This window comes from Perissodus microlepis, chromosome 9 (assembly GCF_051167445.1).
Source record: "Perissodus microlepis isolate ML-2025 ecotype Zambia chromosome 9, ASM5116744v1, whole genome shotgun sequence".
NCBI lineage: Eukaryota > Metazoa > Chordata > Actinopteri > Cichliformes > Cichlidae > Perissodus > Perissodus microlepis.
In genome coordinates, this window is record NC_140469.1 from 11,508,545 (window position 1) to 11,518,822 (window position 10,278).

Below are 10,278 nucleotides of genomic sequence, written 5' to 3' on the forward strand. Positions count from 1 at the left end.
CTGACTTTGTGCTTCTAGCTTGAGTCCAGCCTGTTTAATTAGAAGAAGACTGACTTGGGAAATAATAAACAGTAGATGGCAGTAACACACCACTGATGCATCTAGCCTGCCAAACCCAAAGAAGAAGAACATGGCAGCAAGATTACTGAAAGATTCACTCACTTTTTAACAATCCCACCAAATCTTGTAGATTATGATTGTAAGAGGCCTGTCTGAACTTAAAATACAGATTTCATGCTGTTGTTAACTGTGTGATTTCTGATGGTTATGTTTAAGTGGTTTGTATTGAAAGTATTTTGTGATAGTTTAAGGTGGGTCACGTGATTTGGGCGGTATTGATTGCTTATTTTAGGCACCTGTTCATGTCGTTAATTAGTCGGCTATTGCGTTCTTATAACTAACATAAGTGATGAGCAGATGAATGAAGTTCATTGTAAGAATTTTCTGGTGTGGGCTCCCCTGGCAGACACTCCTTTAGTGGAAGCTGGTGTTCAGTGCACATTTATTTGAATCACTGTGCAGTGGATACAAGTGTCCTTTTGCCAACGTGTGGAATGATCATGTGTGGGGGTATGCTGTGCCACATCTGCATGTTGAGTGGGGATGTATATGCACATTGTTTTTGGGTTTTTTGGCGGGGAGGTTTGTTTTCTTAAAATCTACTACTCGTTGTCAATTTCTTTGTTTCTCTCCACAGCACCTCACAAAGAAGAGATGCTCTACAGTAGGGGTAGGGAACTCCAGGCCTTGAGAGCCGGTGTCCTGCAGATTTCAGATGTGTCCAACACAGCTGAAATAAATGGCTAAATTAGCTGCTCAACATGTCTTGAAGTTCTCCAGAGGCTGGTAATGACCTAATCATTTGATTCAGGTGTGGTGAACCAGGGTGAGATCTAAAACCTGCAGGACACCGGCTCTAGATGACTAACGTTCCCTACTCCTGCTCTACAGCCACAGACTCTGGTCAGGAGAAGAGATTTTCCAGTGCCTACTCTCCTGGGTTCAGTGGGTGAAGTTGAACAGGTACATCCTAATGCAGTTTATGAACACATGAGTGGTTATCATGTCTTCAACTCTCACTGAGCTGACATCAGTGTGGTTGTTGATGCTGCAAAACAGGATGGTTTAAACAGATGCTTCGAAGCCTCAGCAACAAACCACCTGCTCCAGCAGAGATGCTTAAACCAGTTGTCTTTTTAGTCTGTGAAGCTGCAAAAATGGCGGACTGGAAGACTCTGATGGATTTCATCAATCTGAATCTCTGTATTTGACAGGTATGTACTCAGCATTGTTGCCCAGTGAGCAATGTTCAAGTGAAATCTGGTGGCAAATTTTAGGAATGCAGCCAAAATGCAGAGTTTTTGTGTGTGGGATGCTATTCTGTAAAGGGGTGAGCAATTGAGCCATTATATTTTTTGGTATCGTTTTCTGTTCTAAAGTGACTTGTGCCAAAGCATAACAGTAAATACGCTGACACATGTGGACCATATAGTTATAATCATTCCTTTTTTTTCTCTCATCTTCTTTCAGGTGAAGACTTGTTTTCAGAACTGAAGGAGGAAGTTTAGGAAAACCAGCACATGATGTAGAGAATTTTCAGCACTGTGGCTCGACAGGAGCAGGTCCTGCCTTACCTGAACACCTTTGTCAGTGATGGAGTTAAAGAAGGTGGGGGGAGTAAAGAAAGGCCACTTCCTTCTTTGAAGTTAAATATCTTTTGGTATGGATAACCCACTTTTGTAGTTTTCTCTGAGCTCTGTGTCTCTGAAAAGTAACGTTTCCATTCTAAAGAAATCCAGACTATGTTACAGATCTACTGACCTTGTAGGAATTCTTTTCTTTCCTCTGAACTACATCTGCTAACCATATCAGTGTCCTGGAGGAAGCACGTAAAGGCTTTGAACAAGAAGCTTGACTTCATGACAGGCTTCATGCTTCTTTGTAGTTGGCAAATGTAGACACTGCACCAGATTTCTGAGTTTTAACAAATTCGTGCATTTCAATAATATTTGGGACTAGAAAAGGTGGCAGTCAAGAAACAGGCAGTGCTTCATTTAACAAAGTCAATATTTGGCGCAGAAAAGATGCAGGTCTAGATCACTGGACTTTAAATATTTATTTAAAACCCTGGACTAACCTCCAGCCTTAAACATGTTTAGCATAAAAATATTAACAGGTGTAATTAAGACATGTGTGCACAAAGTCTTTCAAATATAGCCTCTGTCATGTCAAGAAACATGAACAGAACATTTAAAATGGCTGTCAGATAAATTCACAGCAAACCTGATATGCTGCCAGGGCCAGCTAGCTTCCATGTTGGAAAAATACAGATGTGGAAGTGCTTTAAATTTCTCTGAAAACCACCAGCATGTGGTTTCACAATCACACCTCCACGCATCATATTTCTGCCATGTTGTTTTTGAGACCAGTATGGCAAAAATCCTCATCTTGAGGCTCCAGAATGAGAATTCACAAATAAAAGGGGCAGTAACAGCAGCTACAGCCATCTCTATGCTGTTAGCAAGGCTCTCTACTTTCTGTGTAGAAACTTGCACTGTGAAGTCCGGGGTTGTTTACATTCAATGCGGTGCTGAAGACACTGGTGTTGCAATCATCATCTACATTATTTCTACAATTATTGGAAGATGAAACAAAACACATTTTAATCTCTTAATGTTATATACAAATCTCTGATGGTGCGCTCTCTGATTTTCCAGGATGTTTTGGATAGACTAAAATGCGTTTACAACAGACAGAGTCGACTGAATTCAAATATTTCTAAAATCCAATGGATTAAAAATAAAGGACCTAAAACTTACCCTGACTTTTATTTACTGAAAGAGATCAAATCTGAGACTCTGTTATGTTGAGCTACATAAAAGCAGAAATGGTAAAATTTAATACAAAAAAAGCTGATATACATTACAATGTCTGTAATTAAAGGAGCATTAGCAGCTGGCAAGGCTCTCAACTTGCTCCTTCAAAACTTGTATTGTGAAGCCCGAATTTGTTTACATTCATACCAGTGTTTAAAACAACAGGGTTGAATTCATATCTGTTGTCCAGTGGCATCGACCAGCCAAACATCTGGTATGTTTTTTTGTGGAGGGTCGATTGAGGTCCAGGCACAACATTGCCCACAGGATGATGATAGGGGCCCTGATAATTTGCACCATTTGTGATTAAGTTCATCTCCAGGTGCTGGGTGTACTCCCTGAAACTGAATCACTGAAAGATGCAGAGTCAGTTCTTTTGTGTAATTATAGTCAATACATTTCACCAAATGCAATTAATTCCCAAGATAATGACTGAATTACAAACAGTTCTGTTTAATAATTGGAGATACTTACGTGAAGTGGGACGCCCTGATTGAGATGCTGAGAATCTGGACTCCTCCTAAACTTTCTTCTTCGATTTTGAAACCAAGTTTTCACCTAAAGATGGAAGAAAAATATTTAATGAGTACAATAGACCCAAAACTCAAAATGATTTCAGTTTCTTATGTTCTAGTAACCTTGGAAAACACTCACCTGTTTGTAGGTCAGTCCTGTCAGCTCTGTCATCTCCCGTGGGTCATGGTAACGTTTTTGATTAAAGTGATGGACAAGAGTTTTTATCTGGCTGTCTGAGAACAGCCCCCGGGTCCTTCCTTTGACCACCTTGGTCTTTTCTTCATTCTCACACAGTGCTTTTGATATTCTGGTTTTGTGGGACAGCAAAACTCGGTTCCTCTGTGATAGAGCTGGAAAAAGCTTCAGCAGCCTCAAAGATGTTGTTCCTCGTCTCCTTATTAAGAGCACTCTAAATCCATTCAGTGAGCTCTGCCATGGGGAGACTTCCTTCAAGGCTGCTGCCAGAACTCCACAAGTCTATATGGTCCACATGACTCTGCTCATCTGTGGTGCCATGAGTGACTTTAGAAAAGCCAATTATACCAGGGTAAACTGCTGAGTGGATTTTAAGGCCTAGAGTTGGTGTAGGCAAGAATGCACAGGACTGAAAGAATCATTTTCCCCTCATTGATCCACATTCATTGATTCATCGTTTAGAAAACTGAAAAAAAAAAAAAAAAAAACATTTAGAAAGTAATCAAGTAAATGAGCTCTACTAAAACTTTCCACCTTATCTTTCTGAATATTCATCTTTGCAATTTATCATTTTAACCACTGATGTCTGAAGAAAAGAAAGTGTAATCTCACAGATAATGACCTGTTTGTAGTATTGGGCGGCAGGATTTCAGTTTCTTTATACCAGTGATATCAAAGTGAGGCTGCAAGAGGTCGTTTATAAATTTGCAATCAGCTGTGTGAGATGATAGACTGGTATCACCTGCATATTAAATCACCTCCACATTTACTGTGGGAAATGGCCACTGATGTGTGAGTGGGTTTGTTTCACAACTGCTGTGAGCCAGTGGCTGTGATTGGGCTGGGTTCACTGAAGGCAGGTGTATTTGATTGCACTCTAGTCTAGTCTGCTTATACTCCAGACTACAAGTACTGCTGTTAGTGATGGCCAAATGAAGCTTTCTGAAGTGTTGAAGCTTGTATTGGCCAAAAGTATGAAGAGCAGCTTGAATCTACAACTTGAAATGAACTTCTTCATTATCATTGCCCAGTCACAGCTTCGGTTTAACATCATGTGATAATTCTGTCTGATATCAGGCTAACGTTGTGGTGCTTTGAACCTGTATTTGTTCTGTGTGACAAAATTTTATCGGTTTGATGAATAAATTTGTTTAAACATGAACAATGGTGTGGTCTCCCTTTACTTGTGATTTAACATTTGTAAACATAACAGACCAAAAACATACAAGAATTTGTCTCCACTTAGACGTCTTCTGTTGTTTGGATTTATCAACAAACCATAAAGTGCTCTGCTGTGAGAGTAATCTCTGAAGACTTGGTTTAACTACAATTGAATATAATAAACATACAATATTTGGGCCTTTGTAAAATTCAATCGCTAGTAAACTGATGATAAATAACATGGATGTGGCGGGGCGTGGCCTGCGGTGCCGTGCAGAGGAGGCGGACGCACTTGCACGGCATCCGCAATCATGCCCCGTCCTGATCCGGTCCTGTCCGACACCACCGCCACCCCCACCGGCGCTCCCCAATGGCGCTGGAGTGGAGGAGATCCAGTCTGTGCAGGTGCCCGCGCCGGCCCCCAGGTTGCGACCAGCTAGCACGCAGCCTGCCACAGCGCCTGTTCCCACACCTCGCGTGGGAGCCGCTGGGGCTCGGCAGGGCCCGGTGCCCGTTCCTGTGTCCCGGAAGAAGGCGGCGGAGCCGCTCCAGCCGGGAGAGGCAGCGCCGGAGGCGGCGGAGCCGCTCCAGCCGGGAGAGGCAGTGCCGGAGGCGCAGCGTGGGGAGCTGCTCCCACCGGGAGGGGCGGAGAAGCCGCGGGTTAAGTCGGAGGTGCCCGTGCTAGGGGAGTCCGCGCCACCGAAGCTCGAGGTTAGCGGGGTGAGCAGAGCGGCCTCACCTCCACCAGAGGCCGGTGCCTGCCGGACATCTGCCCAGCCGCCTGCGAGCCGGGGCGCACGACCGTGCCGACCGCGCCGCGTCCACCTGCCACGCAGCCGACTTCCGGACCAGCTTCGCCGACGCTGCTGGTTTCGCGGGCGGCCACCTGAACTCACAACTCCCCGTCGCTTGGCCAGGGCCCGGGAGCGCCAACGGTCCGGGCTGATCCCCTCTCCCGCTCGCGCTGGAGGGAGTAGGTTCGGCCGGATGGTTCCCCGGCCTCAGTCGGGCGATGGGGGTATGTGGCGGGGCGTAGCCTGCGGTGCCGTGCAGAGGAGGCGGACGCACCTGCACGGCATCCGCAATCATGCCCCGTCGAATTAAATATTGTACTGGGTCCTGTGGTTGGGTTGTTGTGGTAATGTTGAGCGGGCAGCGGGAGAGCTGCAGCTCTGTGTGCGTTGTAAACAGCAACCGGCTAAGTATTAATAAAAAGTACCGAAATGCCACTGGGTCTGCCGTGTATGTTTACAATGGAAAAATATTTTTCTTTAATCCCTTGAACTGTTTTTATTTATTATTAAATAATGATGATATAGGAACCAAAATTGATTCAGCTAATAAAAGTGAATCTCATCCCAAACCATTACCTGCTGGAATTAAGTTATACAGGAGCTTAAAGATGCAATTTTTTTTTTTTTTTTTTTTTTTTTTTTTTTTCACCCAAAAAACCCCAGAATGCAATTCTATTACATTTTGGTTCCTGTTCAACTAATATTTGCATCACTTCTAAGAGTTTTCCTGTAATATCAGTGCAAAGACGACAGTGTTAAAAGTGCAGAACTGTAATTTTGATTGGACGTTGATGTAATTGTCTCAGAAACTACAATTGTGTGAGCTGTGAGCAACAGCAGTTAATGATGGTCCGTTTGAAGCTGAAGACCGCATCACTGTGCTGCAGAAGCACTGTGTCGGGGCTTGGTATGTCTGAAGTTTCATTCAGTACGTCACTGCTTCAGTCCTTGACTCAATGGTTTATAAGGAAGTGAATCACTGGTGGGATTTGTGGTGTGTGTTAGTGATTTTGTGCAAGAGATCAGTGTGCGACATATTGAAATACATTATTGGTCCAAGCCGTCATAAATAGTAAGTAGTGGGAAGAAAATGACCTTCAATGTTAAGCTTTTTGTTGACGTGTACAGTGTAGTGTAAGCATTAGAAGATCTTAAATAAAACAGTAACAATTATGTAAAAGTCATTTTAATGAAAATGAACAGGAACTTTATAGATTTTCAAAGAAAGAATATGAAAACAACACTTTTTTAAAAACAGTATTTTGGGGTGTAGGTGCTCATCAAAATAGAAAACTAAACTGAACTTTTAACTTCCATCCATCTGTTCATTTAACTTAGGAGGAAGAAATGTCCTGCTGGTTAGGTGCATGTGCTCCCCTGTTATCTTTAACTAAGTGAGTTCACTTTGTGGCTGGGTGTTGTCTCAGTGTTCTCTCATCACAAACCTGTTTTATTTGACATTTCTCTTGTGCATGAGTTTAAAGCTGGTGCTCCACCCCGCCGCTGCTCTCTTCTCCTCCAGTGTCACAAGTTGTGCCACAGGCTCCATTCTAGTCCTGAGATGTGACATTGGATAATGGCCAGAAAAGTGTTTTACAGATTGTGATTTTTCCTGAGTGCAGTGAAATTGCATTTATGTAGCACTTTTCTAGTTTTGCTGATAACTCATGACACTTTTTCATATATATTCATTCAGCACGTTCATAAATTTAAGAGTTTTATTCAACTTAAATTAGGAGCTCTGGCACATTTTGAATAACCTTTAAATTTATCATTCTTTTCTTTGACTTGGGAGGAATCTGGTGGAACATGCAAACTCTAAAGACCCCCAGCACACTGAGAGCCTTAAACCAAGAATCGCTGTGATTCATCAGTAGAAAGGGTGCAGCATCACGCCCAGAATCAATCTTTGACATCTAGCATAAAAACTGCTCTTGCTTAATTATTTTGACATTTTTATTGTTTTTACTTTTATTTAAATTCTGAAGAAAGTGACCTACTTGAGGTCACAGAGATCTTAACCATTGACTCTAACTTCCAAAATCTAGTCAGTTGTTCTTTGAGGCCCTGCACATGTTTTTGCCAAATTTGAAAAAATTCTCAGTGGCGTTCAAGAAAGCTTATTTTCAAAACATGCACCAGAATCATAATGTTACAGAGGTCTGATACATAATCCCATCAGCGAGTTTGTTTGTTGTTTAAAATTGCTGCCTTTCTCCACTCTAACCCTGCTGCTGTTCTCTGCACCATAATCACTTCTTAACCTTCTCTGTGCTGCTGGTTCTTGGAACCATTTTGCTGGATCCTGACAGTATGCTGGCATGTTGATACACCTCTCCTGTTTAGAGAGGAGGAGAGGTTTTAGTTCCAAAAGATGAAGAGCAAACTCCAGATGTATCACAATGTGCAAATAAAGCAGCACCCTTTGTCTTCCTCCTGCTGTTGTTCATTAGGTTGGTCCTAACATCGTGTTTTAAGTCTATTTGTTTTTTGTTTGTTCTTTTCATCCGTTTGGAAACTTTTCCCTTCAACATTGTTATATCCTGCTGCCGTTTGGTTTTACTACGTCTCTTCCTAAATAGAAGTTGCATCAGTGATAGCAGAGATATCTAAACAACCTCTGCATGTTCCATGGGAATTTCTAAGCCTGCACTTATTCCAGTGTTGAATACTCAAGTGTCAATTTAAAATCTTTGGTTTGGTGGTTCCTTTGAAGTGGTTTTATTTAGGATCCTTATTACTCTTTTTTTGCTCAAAACATGGGTGTGTGTATTATAGGTGACTGATATATTCATAATGTGGAGTATCCACAATAGTTTGTGATGTATTATCACCCCACTAAGTTTTATTTCAGATACTTTATTTTAATTCTGTTATTTGTCATCAGGAGTTTTGTTTTGCTCAGATTGAGTGTTAATTGATTATAGAAAAAACAAGTCTTCAATTTTTTTAAACCCTTTTTTCAGTTCATTCAGAAGTTGTTCCAAGTTACTTCCACAATAACTTTGTATCATCTGCAAACAATATCACTTCTGTGTCTTTGAAATTACTTCAAATTAAGACATGTTAACACAAACACATTTAAAAAATTAAAACCTTACCCATTTTTCTCTCATGGCCCTGGTGCCATCTGTCTGCATTGACTTGATAATTAATCAGAGGTAGCAGGGTGTGATACAGGAACTCTAAAAGACACATTAGCGTATGTTTGGTGGTCACTGGCTGAACTGGGTGCGTCTCTAACTCTGAATGAGCCAGAGGGGGCCAGATGCATGTGTCTGTGGGTTTATGACGGGCGTTGGTGTAGATCGTTAGCCTTGCTATTGTTGACGTTGACTTATGGCTCCGAAAGACTCGGTCGTTGTGTCCTTGGCAAGACACTTCACCCGTTGCCTACTGATGGTGGTCAGTGGCGCCAGTGTCCGGCAGCCTCGCCTCTGTCAGTGCGCCCCAGGGCAGCTGTGGCTACAATGTAGCTTGCTATCACCAGTGTGTGAATGTGTGTGTGTGAACGGGTGGATGACTGGATGTATAAAGTGCTTTGGGGTCCTTAGGAACTAAGTAAAGCGCTATACAAATACAGGCCATTTATGTGGGTGTTTTAATTTCAGAGACTTTTACAATGTAGAGGTGCATTTCAAAGAAGGTGAAACTAATATCATTGTGATATTCAGTGTCATATTTTTTAATAGTTTGTCCGAGAGTGAAAACCTTGGTTTGGCCTCTAAAAGCTGCTGTGGGGGTTTACACAGAGGCGCAACTGAACACCTGCAGGTCAAATTAGTGTGAGGATGCATTTGCAAAACTGCTCGATGTGACTCTGTTACAAAGTCAGTCGTGCCAAAACATATCAGCAACTGACTCATGTGGACCATATAGACTTGTTCTTAATTGTTCTTGTTCTTAAAATAATTTCCCCAGGGATCAATAAAGTATTCTGATTCTGATTCTTACTTTGCCTCTGTCTCTTTACCCTCACAGACTCGTGGAGTTCAGGCAGCGGACCTGAAGGGAGTCTTTCCTTGGAAGAACTCGCTACATGGGCAGAGACTGCTCTACAAAGGGAGATGATCAACAAAACTACTGATATCTCTGAGGCTGTTTTCATCTGCGGTTCAGTTTCAGGCTGAGGGACAGCCCCCACACAGGGAGTCGTATACCCAGCACCTAGAGATGATCACAAATGGTCCAAATTATCACGCCCCCTATCATCATTCTGTGGGCAATTTTGCAGCTGCACGTCAATGGACCTTCCCCACCTCACCCCAGATGTTTGGCTGGTCGATCCCACCAGGCAACTGACATTATGATTGCAACACCAGTGTCTTCAGCACTGCATAGAATGTGAACAACCCCGGACTTCACAGTTTTTACAGAGAAAGTAGAGAGCCTTGCTAACAGCTAAAGATGGCTGTAGCTACTGTTACATCTCTCTTTCATTTCTCAACTATCATTCTGAAGCCTTAAGATGGGCATTTCTGATATACTGGATGCTAATTTTATTTTTTATGGTTTCATTTTAATGTAAAGTTATTTAAAAGTTAACACAGAGGCAGGTTTGATAAAACTCAGTGAACTTCTTCGTCATTTACACTTTTACAAAACAAGGAAAAATTAGCTTGGTCATAGTTGGTGGGGTAGATTAAGGCTTGTGTGAGTGATTGATAAAGTCCACTTTTTATATGGTGTAACTGTTGTAAAGTAAACATGAATCTGTAATGATTTTTCTTCCAATA

General features: G+C 42.1%; 1 long non-coding RNA gene across 2 annotated transcripts; it reads left to right on the top strand.

Annotated features, from left to right (window-relative positions):
• Positions 1 to 831: 831 nt before the first annotated feature.
• On the top strand, positions 832 to 10,278 carry LOC146380135 (uncharacterized). 2 transcript variants are annotated; one of them, XR_014801393.1, is made up of 4 exons: positions 836 to 1,023; positions 1,120 to 1,274; positions 1,531 to 1,668; positions 9,524 to 10,278. It is a non-coding gene; the product is annotated as an uncharacterized LOC146380135 (long non-coding RNA). The 2 variants fall into 2 exon arrangements; XR_014801392.1 differs by lacking the exon at positions 9,524 to 10,278 and having other exon boundaries at positions 832 to 1,023; positions 1,531 to 4,704.